Genomic DNA, 16,125 nt, shown 5'->3' with positions numbered 1-16,125 from the left:
TTCTAGAACAGGGGGGGGGGGAGGGAGCAAAGCCATCATGAGTTCTAGAACAGAGGGCAGCAGGCCACGGGGAGTTCTAGAACAGAAGGCCAGCGTTCTAGAATAGCGAGGCAGCAAGCTGTGGCGAGTTCTAGAATGGAGGGCCAGCAAGCCACGGCGAGTTCTAGAATGGAGGGCTGGCAAGCTGCAGTGAGTTCTAAAACAGAGGGCAGCAAAAACTCACAGCGAGTTCTAGAACAGCGGGGCAGCAAAAGCCGCGGGGAGTTCTAGAACAGAGGACCGGCAAGCCACGGCGAGTTCTAGAACGGAGGGCTGGCAAGCCACGGCGAGTTCTAGAACGGAGGGCCGGCAAGCCATGGCGAGTTCTAGAATGGAGGGCCGGCAAGCCGCGGTGAGTTCTAGAACGGAGGGCTGGCAAGCCACGGCGAGTTCTAGAATGGAGGGCCGGCAAGCCGTGGCGAGTTCTAGAGCAGAGGGCCGGCAAGCCGCGGCGAGTTCTAGAACGGAGGGCCGGCAAGCCACGGCGAGTTCTAGAACGGAGGGCCGGCAAGCCACGGCGAGTTCTAGAACGGAGGGCTGGCAAGCCGCGGCGAGTTCTAGAATGGAGGACCGGCAAGCCACGGCGAGTTCTAGAACGGAGGGCTGGCAAGCCGCGGCGAGTTCTAGAATGGAGGACCGGCAAGCCACGGCGAGTTCTAGAACGGAGGGCTGGCAAGCCACGGCGAGTTCTAGAACGGAGGGCCAGCAAGCCACGGCGAGTTCTAGAATGGAGGGCCGGCAAGCCGCGGTGAGTTCTAGAACGGAGGGCCGGCAAGCCACGGCGAGTTCTAGAATGGAGGGCCGGCAAGCCGTGGCGAGTTCTAGAGCAGAGGGCCGGCAAGCCGCGGCGAGTTCTAGAACGGAGGGCCGGCAAGCCACGGCGAGTTCTAGAATGGAGGGCCGGCAAGCTGCAGTGAGTTGTAGAACAGAGGGCAGCAAAAACTCACAGCGAGTTCTAGAAGAGTGGGGCAGCAAAAGCCGCGGTGAGTTCTAGAGCGGAGGGGCAGCAAGCCGCGGCGAGTTCTAGAACGGAGGGGCAGCAAGCCGCGGTGAGTTCTAGAGCGGAGGGGCAGCAAGCCGTGGCGAGTTCTAGAGCGGAGGGGCAGCAAGCCGCGGCGAGTTCTAGAGCGGAGGGGCAGCAAGCCGCGGCGAGTTCTAGAGCGGAGGGGCAGCAAGCCGCGGCGAGTTCTAGAACAGAGGGGCAGCAAGCTGCGGTGAGTTCTAGAGCGGAGGGGCAGCAAGCCGCGGTGAGTTCTAGAGCGGAGGGGCAGCAAGCCGCGGTGAGTTCTAGAGCGGAGGGGCAGCAAGCCGCGGTGAGTTCTAGAGCGGAGGGACAGCAAGCTGCGGCGAGTTCTAGAACGGAGGGGCAGCAAGCCAGCTTGTCTGTGCACCCTCAGCCTGCTCCAGACACAGGGGGATGGCGGGAGCGTGCGTCCAGCCGGCCCATTCGGTTACATAGATAGATCGTGCCCATGCTTTAAAAAATGTGCTTATCTCAGCACGCAAGGATCGCCTGCAAGTTGGAAGGGGTGGGGGGGGGGGGGGGGAAAGCCAGTTAAAAGAATAAGACCGGGGTATCAAATGGTGAAATATAAAACTGCCTGACCTGCTAAATGAATTAACTTGTTAAATGAATCTATTTGCATAAATCTAAATAAATGAATACACTATGCCCAGGCCAGACACTTGGCAAGCCCCTCCTCCAGGGAAATACGGGAGAGGCCTGGACGTGATGAAGATATAGAGTTTGACTGTACCCTCACGGTTTGCCTTGTGGGGCTCTTTGCTGTCTCTGGTATATTTATAGGTCAGAGGGACACTGTTACCGCAGGGAGTTCGTGCTAAACATGTTAAATGATAGTCGTAGAAATATGGTAATGAACTGCTTTTCAAAGTAATTTACAGGGAAAAAGAGTGTTTTAGGCGTGGGGGAGGGGGGAAATAGAGACCCAATCTCAGGGAATATAATGGGATTTTGGGTACTGAGTTCTCTTAGGTTTCTTTTCTGAGCCTTCACCCTTTGTAGTCCAGACATGGCACATCTAATTGTGGGAGACTCTTGTGACAGGATTCCCGGGGTATAGCCGGGGACCGTGAGGCCGCCGTACCCCTAAAATTTCTCACAATGCTTTGCTAAAACAACAAGAAGTCTTGTGGCACTTTAAAGACTAACCGATGCATTTGGGCAAAAGCTTTTGGGGGGGAAAACCTGCCTCTTCCGGTTGCTAGTGACAATCAGCAAACCTCTCCAGGTCCTGTTACCACTCAGCCCAAGCGCATGCGGAGTAAAACCCCCACATCCAGCAGCTAGATTGCAGGAATATTCCCAAAGCCACTTACGAATCTTTCAGCCAAAGCCTCTTCCCCCACCTCCCAATACTTCACCTCAGGAATATGCTGTCTAATTCGTTAATTGTTTCACCATTTCATCACTGGAAAGTGGATGTACACCAGCCTGGGTAAAACCTGGGCAAATTACTCCAGGAAAACTCACTAGTAAAGGTACACAGTAACACAAGTGTGTTGGCAACAAAAGACGGATTTTAAGTGACAATAAGTAATAGGTAGAAAGTCAGAGTGGTTACCAAAAGAAAAGAAAATACAAACACCCAATCTAAACACTTGACCCCATTAGACTCGGTAATGTCTAGACTAAGCAGTTTTTATCACCCTACTGGATATTTCAGTCCTTAATATACAGATTTGTCCCTTAAACCTGGGCCAATCTTCTCGGAGTCTTCAGCCTTCTCGGCGTCTGTGTTGTTTACAGCAAGGTGGGGCAGGAGACAGGCTAAGTGCACCTCTGGGGGTCTCTTTTATACCCTCAGTCTCCTGTGTTTGGAGGATGCAAGTCCAGACATGTCTGCGGACATTGCTGAGTCCCTGAGCGTGGGTGAGCAATTTCCCTGATGTGTCCCCATGCTAATGAGTCATTGAATTGTGACACGTAGTGTGGGTACCTTGCTGGTTGCTAGGCTTGGGTTGTGAGTGACCTCCACTGGCTGCTGGCTGCAGCACGGCCCAGCAGGGCAGGGGATGAGTCATTATGCAAGGGGGCTAAGAACCTGTCTGACCAGTCATCTCCCAGGGAGCGGAACAATGGGAAGAAGGGGAGTGGAGCCCTGGCTGGGGGCAGGGCTGGAAGTGAGGGAGTTAGGTTTCTGGCTGCTATCATGGAGGAAGCAGCCTAGGCAACGGGCTGGGATTTAGGGGCCCAGGCTCCCCCATCTTAAGGGGGGCTGAGGCATCCTAGGCTTGCCCTGTAACCAAATTACATCTATGCTGTGCTGTATCCTGGAGAAGCAATAAACTCCCTCTATTCTACTGGCTGGTGGAGTCTGTCCGTGCCATTCCGGGGGTGCAGGAGACGGGAAAACCCCAACGCGCCATCACAAATTGTAACTCCCTTGCTGGGCAATAGCTGGTGATGGTTGTTTGAGCCCCTGCATGGGTGATGGTTACCTCCCTTGCTTTTGTCCCTGGGGAGCTAATATCTGACTGACCCTCCAATTTACAGCATGTTTTAGTGACCACCGCCCCCACACATCCTCATAACTGCATGTACACTTGTGCTATAGATCAGTGTTTCTCAACCAGGGGTACGTGTACCCTCAGGAATACTCGAGAGAAATCTGGGGGGTACGTCACCACAACTGAAATGTGGAGAAAACGGAATTTTTGTATTAAGATTTACAGCGCTTTATTATTGTTGTACTTTTTTACACCCAAAAATGTAATCGCTTGCCTGGCTACTATTAAGTTGTTTAAACACATGTGTTGCAATGGTAGAAAAAAAATTGTGTCTGAAAACTGTAGGTACTGGGGGTACTTATAATTTTTTTAAAAAGGGGGTACATATCTATGTATATATATATTTAAAAAGGGGTACTTTATATAAAAAAAAAGGTTGAGAAACACTGCTATAGAGAAATGACTTTCAGCAGATCATAACCTTTCCCCTGGTACCTTACAAGGCATGCTTTCTATGTAAGATCCCAATTGTATACAAACAAGGAATATAAGGGTTACAGGATGCTCCCCCAAGGTATAGAATGTCACAACTCCCAAATGGAACCTGACTCAAATCGGAGGGGAAACTGACTAGGCTAGTTTTCAGTGTCCAAAATGAGAGACATTCCAAGGATAAAAACCCAGCGTAAAGAGACGGAAGCAAATAATCTTTCTGTTCTAAGAACCCCAGTGACACAGGCATGTGGGTTTTGTTCAGCGGTGTCTTTTAACCGTCAGCATCCCTTTAAACGCACACACATGCATGCAGGCCTGCCGACTGGGGGCCAAAAGGGGGCAGTTGCTTCGGCGCCCGGCGATTCAAAGGGGCCACAGGCTCCCAGCTGCTGCTGTTGCTACTGCGGCTGTAGGGGCAGCTGGAGAGCTGGCCCTTTAAAATCGCTGCCAGAGCACCGCACTGCACACTCCAGGCAGCACTAAGGGCTGGGGGGCAGGAAGCATGCTGTGCTTCAGGCTGAGGGCTGCCTGGGGACCAGTGCAATGTGATCTGGGGGGCGCTCCAGGCTGGCTGCTCAAGGCTCCACCCCTTTTGCCTGAGATCCCACCCATTTTGGGAATATGGAGCCAGGCCCCCCTATGAATCTAAGGAGGCTGTCAGCGTCCTGGCATGCATGCGTACGCGTGCACACACAGGCACACCCCTATGAATGTAACCAAAATCCCTCCGAAGGCTGAGGACTCGAGGAGCGGTAAAAGCTATCTCACTGTATAACAACAGCAAGCAATCAGCATGACATTTAAGTAAATGCTACAGCCATTTGTAAGTGTTCATTTTCTTGGGTTCCCCATCTATTACATGACAGCTCTGTGCGGCGCGTCCCAGTGGGAATTCACTTAGTTCACCGATAAGCTGTTTAGCAGGGCAGGTAGCAGGATGTAAAACGCTATAATACGGACAATTTGTTAGCACTGTACCGATTCCCTCTGTCATTACGGATCTCCAGATCGGGGAGGCCGGGCTATACGTGGTGGTTTCTTAAATGTTGAGCTAATGGGGAGAGAAGTTGGCGGGCGGGGGAGATACGCTGCTTGGGAAAGAGACCAGTAGCTCAGTAGCGGTGGAGGAGATGGTCCGGCTCTGGGAGGGTTGAGTGGAGACCACCACGGTAACACACTATCCATCTGTCAGCCCGGGAAGGCTGGTTTCCGACTTTACGAGTCAGACGATGATGGGAGAAGATGGGTGTCAAGGGTTGGATCCAAAGTTGGAGTAACTCCACCGCAGGAAAAAGAGAAAGTGGTATTTGTGCTGATCTGGCGAAATTGTTTAGACTCCTGCTGCTGTCCCCCGGAGAGAGCGGGTCCAGGAATCCTCCAGCCCTGGCCAGTGGCTCCGGCTCAGCTGTTGCCTCGGAGAGGAGAAACGGAGAGAATTCAGGGCAAGACATTCAGAACTAACTTTTTGACAGGCCAGGCACTTCCAGAGGAGAAATGAACAGCCCATGCGGGGAACTTGGAAGTTCCTGGGATTGCGAGCGCGATGCCAAGAGACAGGTCGCCAGATCGCCTCACGCTTTTGTCATGGCAACCAAATGTGGGGGTTTTAAGAAACAGATTTTTTTTTTCAAAAAATTCTTTTATGACAATTAAAAAACCAAACAACCCGCTGCTTTTGGAAACCTGTGAGATGCACATGAATGTGAACCTTTGTACAGTAAATGAGGGGTCGTTACTGGACAGACGGGGTCCCAGAGATGCTGGGAGGGTGGATAAAGTCCCCCGCGCTTTAGCAGAGTCCTGCTGCAAATCCAGCCGGGTCTTGTGGACTTGGCAACAGTTTTGCACCCACTTTCACAATTCATGGGTGGTTCTAGCTGGGGAGATAACAGGGCAGCTACTGTGCTGGGTAAACATGGACTGTGTAGTCAGAGCTGTCCTTAGGATGTATGGGACCCTGGTGCCCCTGTGCCCAGCAGCAGCTGGGGGGGATAATCTTTTTAAAATTGTCAGCAACATGCTAATGAAATATTTCATAGCAAATTTTAAACTAAGGCCCTGTTGACTCACACAGTAAATTCAGACACTGACAATCTGTACCTGAGGTTGGCAAATGTGTGTTCAGTGGCTTCATTACCACCGGAACGGCTCTTTCCCAGGTGTAGTGGGACAGCTCTGACTGGCTTTGTCACTTTTCAGTTAACTAGATTGTCTTCCGAGGAAGCAGAACCACAGACCAGGGATAGAGGTAGGCGGGTGGCCATTAAAAGGAAGTTTGATTGCTTGGGGGTGGCAACACTTCTAGCAGCATAAAAGCTGGTTTTGTGGCTAATCTCATTAGAGGCACTGGACTCCTAGTTTTCATTCCTGGCTCTGCTACTGACTTGGGGTTTGTCCTTGGGTGAGTCACTTAACATCTGTCTACCACAGTTTGCCCATCTGTACAATGGGAGCAACAGTTCCCTACCACTCTAGGATACTGTGATCCTCAATTAAGATTTATAATGTTCTTTGACATCTTCCATTGCCTACAAGAGGATAAAATGCTGGGTTCTGGGAAACTAATGACAGGTAGGTGCAATTCAGAGCTGTGCTATTCATAGGTCTACACCTCTGCCCAACCCACAGCACCCCCTTTCTGTTGCCCCCCCACCTTGGATTATGCCCCTTAATCCTGAATTTGCAAAACCTTCTCCTCGTCCATCGCTGTCTCCCCATCATCTCCTCTAGCTCTGCAGCTGCACCCCAGTCCTGGCCAACAGCACCCCACTCTATGTTCCAGTTCTCAGTCCAGAAACAGTTGCTCATGTGCCAGATTGTGAGTTGGGTATATGATTTACAGCCCCATGCAGCGAGAGTCGAGACCCCTCAAACTCGTGTCATGTGTGAGCTGCCCAGAGACAAGCGCATTGCTCAAGAGCCTGAATGCACATGTGCCCACGTACCATTCCCTACAAAATTCTGCACCCTCCCTCTGCCTCCTCTGTCGCACGCTTCCTCACCCCTCGCCCCCGTGCCTACGCCGCTGCTCAGCACAGGGAGGGCTCTGCGAGCGGCGCCTAATTCTGCAAAATCTGCACACACAAAAAGGGCAGAATTTATGTCCCCACTGAAGGAGAAAAGCGGCCAAGTGGAAATAGCAAATGCAGTGCTCCTGCGCCCTTCTATTACCGCTGGGTGTCACGGGCAGTGACGGATGGCGAAAAACGAGATTGCAAACCCAATCACTTTCACTTTGCGCAAAACCAACTCCGCTCGAGGAGGGAAGAGCTCAGCCAATTTGCAGCTCCCGGGGCGGCGCAGGAGAGCAAGGCCGTGGCCGGGCCGTTCGCTTCAGCCATGCTCTGTTAGGCATCTCCGGAGCCAGCTTTTCTCTGCTCACCGCACGCAGGGTGAGGCCAGTGGTGCCCAGGTGAACAGAGCTACTGCTAGCGTGTTGATCTCAATTTCCAGTCGGTAAGTGCCACATCCCATGCTAGGGGCCGTCCGAGATAGCAGCCAACTACACCTCCTGGCTGATGGAGCTGCTCCTTCACATTGAGTGGCAGAGTCTACGCCGCCCTGCTGGCCTCACTGATAACCCCAGAGGTCACATCGCAGCTGTTTGCTTTCGATAGCGAATGAGTTTTGCTTAAAGGGCAGAGGAGATGAACTCTCCTGAGAACGGGCCTGGGGTGAACTTCTCTGTAACAATCAGTGGCAGTCGGAGAACAGAATGGGTCTGTCCTGCAGGACGCCAAAGGCCACGTCACAGCTCCATGCAACGTGGCTTTCATTACAGTACAACTAGCTTCCCCCTGCCTTTTTGCCCCTCTGCACTTGTCCCATTGTTGCAGATCCTAGTTGGGACAGGGGAAGCCCTCTCTCCTTCCCATCCAGCCTCAGTTTACTAGCACGTGGCCAACCTGCTGGGTCAAAACGAGCTAAGTCTGCAGAAGGAAGGGGGGACAGGTCTGCATAGCTGACACAATCCACCTGTAATACGTGGAGGGGAACGTTCATGTTCTGTGGTTCGATTTATCTGAGATCCGAGGGAAACCAGGACACTCGAGAGAGACTTAACCACTTTCTTATTTATTGCAAGCTCTAAGCAGTTAATGTAGCACTTTAAAGACTAACAAGATGGTTTATTAGGTGATGAGCTTTCGTGGGCCAGACCCACTTCCTCAGATCCACGAAAGCTCATCATCTAATAAACCATCTTGTTAGTCTTTAAAGTGCTACATTGTCCTGCATTTTGCTTCAGCTACCCCAGACTAACACGGCTACATTTCTATTACTAAGCAGTTAATAAAATTGTTTAAGTTTTACAAGCCTTAAAGACAATGACTACACAATTTAAACCTTAAATACTATAAATTCGAAAGCAATTAGTACAGCACAGAACAATGCAAAAGTAATTCATAAAAGATTTATTATATTGCAATAATTAAGCCTATTTCACTTACACTTCACCCGTATGCCACCTACAGTACCAGGCAGGGGGTTGTGGTCCCTTTGATTCACACCCATCGGGACATATGCACTTCTAGTTACAACAAGCAGGATTGTGGATCTCGCCTGCTCTCTCCCGCCCATCAATTTTTCTTACTAAGCCCATTTTATAGCAAAGCAAGACTTGCTCATTCTAATACTATTTACCAATGGATTACGTATTGCGTAGAACAGTGTTTCTCAACCTTTTTTTTTATAAAGTACCCTCTTTAAAAAAAATTATGAGTACCCCGAGTACCTACAGTTTTCAGACACACAACATTTTTTCTACCATTGCAACACATTTGTTTAAACAACTTCATCGCAGCCGGCCGGGCGGTGACATTTTTGGGTGTAAAAAGTACAAAAACAATAAAACGCTGTAAAACTTAAACCCAAAATTCAGTTTTCTCCCAATTTTACTTGTGTTGACGTACCCCCAGACTCCTCTCGAGGACCCCAAGGGTACGTGTAACCCTGGTTGAGAAACACTGGTGTAGGATATCTACAATGCCCAATTCCCTTATTTGGGGTAAATCCTGCTACTCAGGATGTTGCGAAAACTACAGCTGTCTGGCTGTAGCTGGTTTTTTTGGCTTATGCAAAATATAACGTGCCAGTACAAGCTTGATTGCCGTGTGTTCTTGACATGGTCTTGCTGTACCATGCTGTATCTGCATGGTTGTGCAAAACATTCCTGCCTCTCAAAGCTTCCCCCTCCCAGCCTTGCCTGCGTGCTGGCATGCCCCAGACTTGAGACAAGCCTGCGTTTTGCTTGTTCGGGATCCACACCGCGGTCAAGGCAGATATTATTATTATTGTCAAGGCTGAGCCGCCCAGACTCCCCTACAGTTCATGCTAAACTTTGTGGAGTCTCTTGCATTTCAGAGCATGGCAGACACGTGTGTGACGTAGCGGGGGGCTGTCTGCTCTGTACCCTGGGGTCCCCCCGCGCTGTGAGGTGTGATTTCCACTGCCTCACCCACACGTGGATTGGCCCAGACACCTAGTCCCAGCTTGAGCGGATGACAAGGCTTTTCCCAGAGGGAGAGACAAAGGAGGGAGGCAGAGACAGCCACCTGGCTGGGGGGCGGGTCTGGGAGTTGGGCAGTTTCTGGCTGGGATACATGAAGGGAACAGACTAAGCTGAGTGCTGACGGTTGAAGGGGGTGATGGATCCCCTAACCCAAGGGGTCTGAGGCTGCCTGGCCCTGACTCCTGTAGCCACATCACGTCTGTGCTGGGCTGTATCCTGGAGAAGCAATAAACCCCTCTATTCTACTGGCTGGTAGAGTCTGTTCTTGCTGCTCTGGGGGTGCCGGATTGGGGGTAACCCCTACGCGCCGTCACAACATGTCAGAGCGTCAGTAATAAAACGGTGGAGATCTGGAGCATAAACACGGACCAGAGTGATAGAAATAAGAAATAATACGCTTCCAGTCCCACAGGCTGTGGCCGTCCCATACACACTGTGGGAGGAACAGGGAGGGGAGATAGGCGTTAGGAGGGGTGTGTGACGGCGCATTGGGGTTTCCCATCTCCTGCACCCCCGTGGTGGCATGAACAGACTCCACCAGCCGGTAGAACAGAGGTGGTTTATTGCTTCTCCAGGATACAGCACAGCACAGATGTAATCCGGTTACAGGGCTAGGCCTGTGATGCCTCAGTCCCACTTGAGATGGGGGAGACTGGGCCCCTAAATCCCAGCCCCCGGCTTAGGCTGCTTCCTCCATGATTCCGGACAGAAATTAAAAAACCTCTCTTCCAGCCCTGACCCAGCCAGGTGCGGGTCTCCGCCTTCCTCCCTTTGTCTCCCTCCCTGGGAGGCTGAGCCTGGGTGTCTGGGTTAATCCACATTTGGGAGAGTCAGTGAGAATCTCCCATCCCAGCGCAGGGGGACCCCGGGTCACAGAGCAGACAGCCCCCCACTGCATCACAGGGGGCGGGGTTTTTTTCCCCAAATGACACCTATAGAGCTAGAGACACTGGCAGCACTGAATGATCAAGGGAAGATGTGCTAAGAGAGGCACAGTAGAAGGCTCTTGCACCCGCCCTGGTGCAGCTGAGGACAGACCCTGGATTTCAGAGCCGCATAGGAACAGATCCTCAGATCAACTGTGCAACACGCTGTCTTCCTCTGCATTTACTTTGCATCTCCAGCGGGCGGAAGAATTTCTGGCGGATTTCCTTGCAGGCTTTCATCCGCTCTCCCCTGTGGCTAAAGTGGCACAAGTCAAGGTTGGCAGCCCCCCCAACCCAAAACACGTTCTGTTTTAGCAGCACTTCCCCGTGGGGCTCTCCCCACCTGGGCCTGCTGGGTTGCGTGTTTCAAAGCCGGTCCTTTCGGCGGCGATGAAAGTCCACATTAGAGACTCCAGCCGGGGAGGGAGACCCTGAGAAATAGAAGATCAGTGGAGCTAGAGAGACTAACATCAGAGCTGCACATTGAACGCTCCAGAGACGGGAATTAATGGTGCTGAATGGGGCACGCTGGCATCCAGCGTCCTGTTGAGCAGCCTTTTCATGCTCCCTGGCTTCCAAACAACTCAATCGCGTGGTGACGATAATCCGAAAATGGTTTAATGCAGCTTATTTTCAAAGCCGTGCCTGGCATGGTAGTGACTCTGGCGTCCCGGGCCGGCGCTGGGCAGCGGGGCAGAGTTGTATCTGACTGTGAAGAACTGGGCAGGGGAGGGGCGATATTCTGTATCAGCATCCGGAGCCCCCGGTCTGTATTAAAACAACCTTTGCACTGGGGGATGTACATGCGCACACACAGTGAGGGTCCCTGCTTTGAAGACAGAGAGGCGCTAAGTGGGGAGAGCAGAGAAAGGTGGTTGCCCTTCTATGAACAAGTGGTCCCATGACACCTTAGGGTATGTCTACACTACAGCGCTAATTCGAACTAACTTAATTCAAATTAGTTAATTCGAAATAAGCTAATTCGAATTAGCGCATCTAGACCTAAAAACTAATTCGAATTAGCGTTTTGCTAATTCAGAATAGCATGTCCACTTTGAGAGGACCCTGAACTGAAGTTAAGGATGGCCGGAACAGGTGCCGGCAGGGCATCAGGTTAGGACTTAGAGCGTGGAGCTGCTGTCTCAGGCTAGCCGAGGGCTGTGCTTAAAGGGACACGACCCCCACCCCGGATAGACAGTTCTCAGGGTTCCCCGCTTGCTTGTCTACCTCGATGAGGGACAGCAAAGCAGTCTGGTCTTGGAGTGCCCTGAGTGCCCGCACTCAGCACATCACAGCACTCGGCCATCAGCCCGGCTGCACTTGCCGCAGGCTGCCATCCGGGGGGGGGGTCAATCGGGGGGCTGCAGGAGAGCTTCCACCCTGAGGAGCCCGCAGAGCCACCCCATTCCTTCCCATCGGGGGCTCATGCCCCATTCCTCCCTCACCTCCTTCCACTTACCCCTCCCTAGCCCCCTTCCTGATGTAAAAAAATAAAGGACACATATGTTCAAAAATAGAAACTCTCTTTTTTTAACAATACTAAGGGGGGGGGGGGGAATTAACCTCTGGGGAGGCTGGGAAAAGGAGGTGGGAGAGGGGAAAAGAGAGGGTGGGAGAGGGGAGGGGGAAACCTGGGAGGAGGGAGCTGGAAAGGGAAAGCCAGGGGAATGAGGAGGAGGGGAAGTATAAAACTATGGTACGCCATATCTTCAGTACTGTGTACAGATGTGGTCTCCTCACCTCAAAAAAGATATTTTGGCCTTGGAAAGGGTTCAGAAAAGGGAAACTAAAATGATCGGGGGTTTGGAACAGGTCCCATATGAAGAGAGGCTAAAGAGACTGGGACTTTTCAGCTTAGAAAAGAGGAAGCTGAGGGGGGATATGATAGAGGTTTATAAAATCATGAGTGGTGTGGAGAGGGTGCATAAAGAAAAGTTCTTCATTAGTTCCTATAATAGAAGGACTAGAGGACACCAAATGAAATTAATGGGTAGCAGGCTTCAAACTAATAGAAAGTTCTTCTTCACACAGCGCATAGTCAACCTGTGGAACTCCTTGCCACAGGAGGCTGTGAAGGCTAGAACTATAACAGAGTTTAAAGAGAAGTTAGATAAAGTCATGGAGGTTGTGTCCATGGAGTGGTATTAGCCAGGGGGTAGGAATGGTGTCCCTGCCCTCTGTTTGGGGAAGGCTGGAGATGGATGGCAGAAGACAAATCGCTTGATCATTGTCTTCGGTCCATCCCCTCTGGGGTACCTGGTGTTGGCCGCTGTCGACAGACAGGCTACTGGGCTAGATGGACCTTTGGTCTGACCCAGTACGGCCGTTCTTATGTTCTTATGTTCTAAGCTCAGGGCTCAGGGTCGGGCGTCTCACTGGACCAACTTGATTTTCATGCGAACCTGCTCCTGGGTTCGCATGTTGCCTTTGGTGGCCAGGCTGGAGGCTATCCTGCTCTAAGCGGCCGCTTCCTGTGCCTAGTGCGAAGATCGTGGATGTTGGAGACCTCCCCCCAAACCTGGATGAGGTCCACGATCTCCGCACTAGACCAGGCGGGCGCCCACCTCTTGCGGCCGCGGGCAGGCTCCTGTGAGCCGCCAGCCTGGTCCCGGGAAGAGGCGGAGGGCTGGATGGCAGCGGGTGGCTGGCTCATGCTGTGCCAGGTGCAGGGTCTGCTGGCTGGGTGCTGGCAGGCTTGCACCGGGCACAAGCACCGTTGCCAGACCGTGCCCCTTTAAGGGCTCCGGGGCCGGGAGGGGGGCAGAAGAGTTTCCCCAGTTTGGCCCAGAGTGGCCACCAGGGCAACCTGGGAAGGGCTAGCCTCCCACTAGTTCGAATTAAGTGGCTACACAGCCCTTCATTCGAACTACGTGTGACTCCTCGTAGAATGAGGTTTACCTAGTTCGAATTAAGCGCTCCGCTACTTCAATTTAAATTCGAACTACCGGTTTGTATGTGTAGCCGCAATTAAAGTTAATTCGAACTAACAGCTGTTAGTTCGAATTAACTTTGTAGTGTAGACATGCCCTGAGAGATTAACAAATATATATATATAGTACAGGGGTGGGGAACCGAAGGCTGGGGGCCAGATACGGCCCCCGGCTTGCCTGGATCCGGCCCTCAAGGTTCAGGGCTTCCCGCCCAGACCCACTGCCCCGCAGTGGGACTAGAACACAAAATCCACTTGCCTACACCCCCCAGGCTCTGGTGTGTGAGGGGAATGCGCGAAGCGTCTGTCTGCGTCTCAGTCGGGGGCCATGTCCGTGAGGATTTGTTGTTGTTTTGGGGGTTTTTTTTGCTTCTCACTTGTGGGCGGCCCCCGACTGATTTTTCTGTGGGTCAGCAGCCCCCGCCCCCCAAAAAAGGGTTCCCAACCCCCGATACGGTGTCATAAGCTTGTGTGGGCAAAACCCACTTCCTCAGAGGACGAGCTGGCGAGGAGTACCAGAAACCGAGTGATTGATAACAGGGAAAGAAGAGAACCCTGTCAGTTGTAGGGCCGGGGCTAATGAGGCCAATGAAGCGGGCTGGCAGCGTCCCGTCCTTGGCTTTGATGTCGTATGAGGGATTAAGGGCAGGGACGGCCCCTCTGAGCACAGCACCGGCGAATGGGGATACTCTCGCAGCTCCCATGCCAGGCTGGAGGGGCCGAATTCCAGGGGAGGCTGCTGCGGACCCTCACGCTCCCGGAGTCAGTGCACTCAGACCCGGGCCGAACTCCCGGGCGTCGCTTTTTCTGTCACAATTGCCGAATCCCTTCTCCTGGTTCTCTGCCCCTCTCCCCCGCCCCACGGCGGGATGTTTTCAGATGGGGAACAATGATTGGGCTTGGAAGCAAATGGCCAGGCTGCAGCCTCAAGGGAGTCCCCTCCCCATCCCTGGCTCAGCCAGAGGCAGCATGGCTCAGTGGTTAGAGCTCCAGCTGAAGGCTTAAAACACCAGGCTGGAATTCCTGGCTTGGCTCCAAGCTTCTGGCATAACCTCTGGGCCCAATCGGAGCGGGTCAGTGTGCTAGCGGTCGTGGTGCTTCCCTATGCTGGCAGCTGGGGCCTGTGAGGGGCTCACCCTCTTGCAAACGCCGCTGGGTGGCTGAGGGTGTCTGCAACTTCCCCGCCTGGCTGTCTCCGAAAGTGGAGGTGCCCAGATGGCTTTTCTGACTGGCTGCCTAGGACCAGGCTTCTCCTTACCCCCTTGTTGTAATGGCTGGGAACCGGGGGTGGGGGATCCAGGCCCTCCCTCTCCTCTGGGTCCCAGCCCAGGGTACCAGGAAGTAGCAGTTGCCTTTGCTGTCTGCCGCAACCTCAGTGCAGGGTGGCCACTCCAACCAGCCCTCTCTCTGGGCTTGAGGTCGGGTTCTCAGTGCATCCTGTCCAGGGTTCTGCACAGAGTCGTGGCCTGTTAATGGCCAGTCTTCAGCCACTGCGCCTGGGTCTCAACCAGGCCTGAAGTTGGAGCTGTCCGAGGTGCTGCCGTCCTCCCAGTCTAGACCGGACTGGTGAGGAACTGGCTCAGCAGCTTCTTTTATATCAGCCTGCTGCACCCTGATTGGCTGTTGCAGAAGCAGCCACTCTAGCCTGCTTGGAGGACCTCTTTTCTGCTCTTCTCCCTGGGGCAGAGGGCGGCAAAGCCTGCAGCCTCCAGCAGGGGGGCTTCGGGCCTAGTCCACCCCGTCACAGGGCCCTATACATTCCTCCTCCAAGGGTCTTGTTTCCTCACCACCAAAAGGGAAAGAAATGGAACCCAGGCAGCTGCCCCGAGTGAACAGGTGGCTGGGCGTGTTGTTCCACTTTTCATGGGCGCTGTCCTAGGAATACAACCTCTTGGGAGACACACAAATCAGATGGCAAATTCAAGAGCCAGGCCTCCCGGCCCACAGCCCCACATTCGGCCTCCAGCTGCAGCCCCGTTCCCGATGCCACGAGCTTGCAGGTTAAATGTGAATTTCATGCTCTTTATGGTGTGCCACGAACAAGAGAATTTCATTGTCTCTCAACAATCGAAAGGACCGATGGTTTCCCCCTCCTCCAAGAACTGTGGGCAGTTTGGTGGCACCTCCAGGAGACCCCGTGACAAGCAGGGACAGATGCCAGGCAATTGTCCTTGTGCTTCTCTCTGCTGCTGTGGCAGTTTAAGAGCTCTGCTCCCACACAGGCACACAAAAACCAGCTGGATTTTCACAAGACCTCCAGGATGCATTCTGGGGTCCCAGGCCTCGGAAATGTGTTTCAGGGCTCAAATTAATGCACAACGGAAAGTTGGAAATCAAGGGACGTGCAAGGAGCCGAGAGGTTATTTCACCTGTCGTGGGCCCTGATGCGACCGCTGCTGGAATCCTGTGTCCTGTTCCAGTGTCCACAATCAGGGGTGCCGATAGCCTCCACAGGCACCAGGGCAAGGTGGGGGGTGGCTCTGCTCTCCCACAAGGGGAGTGGCCTCAGGCAGAAGGGGCGGGGCAGTCCTGAGCACAGCCCCTCCCACCCAGCCCTCAGAGCCTCCCAGAGCACATAGCGTGGTACTCCAGCGGTGATTTAAAGGGCCCCTTTGCTGCCTCAGTAGCAGAGAATCACCAGGTCCCAGGGCAATTGCCCCCTTTGGCTCCCTTGGGCCTGCCCACGGTTCAAACAGGATGTTGATCGATTGCCGCGAGACGAGCCATGAGCACGATTACAGGGTCAGCAAACCCTT

General features: G+C 53.0%; 1 long non-coding RNA gene across 1 annotated transcript; it reads right to left on the bottom strand.

The window, feature by feature from the left end:
• Positions 1-2,676: 2,676 nt before the first annotated feature.
• On the bottom strand, positions 2,677-8,884 carry LOC142819132 (uncharacterized). Its single transcript, XR_012896926.1, has 2 exons — positions 8,454-8,884; positions 2,677-5,417 (listed from the first exon to the last, which is right to left on the bottom strand). It is a non-coding gene; the product is annotated as an uncharacterized LOC142819132 (long non-coding RNA).
• Positions 8,885-16,125: the final 7,241 nt, after the last annotated feature.

This window comes from Pelodiscus sinensis, chromosome 20, assembly GCF_049634645.1.
Source record: "Pelodiscus sinensis isolate JC-2024 chromosome 20, ASM4963464v1, whole genome shotgun sequence".
NCBI lineage: Eukaryota > Metazoa > Chordata > Testudines > Trionychidae > Pelodiscus > Pelodiscus sinensis.
Note: the sequence above shows the minus strand (reverse complement) of the source record. Positions and strands in the feature narration are given on the sequence as shown.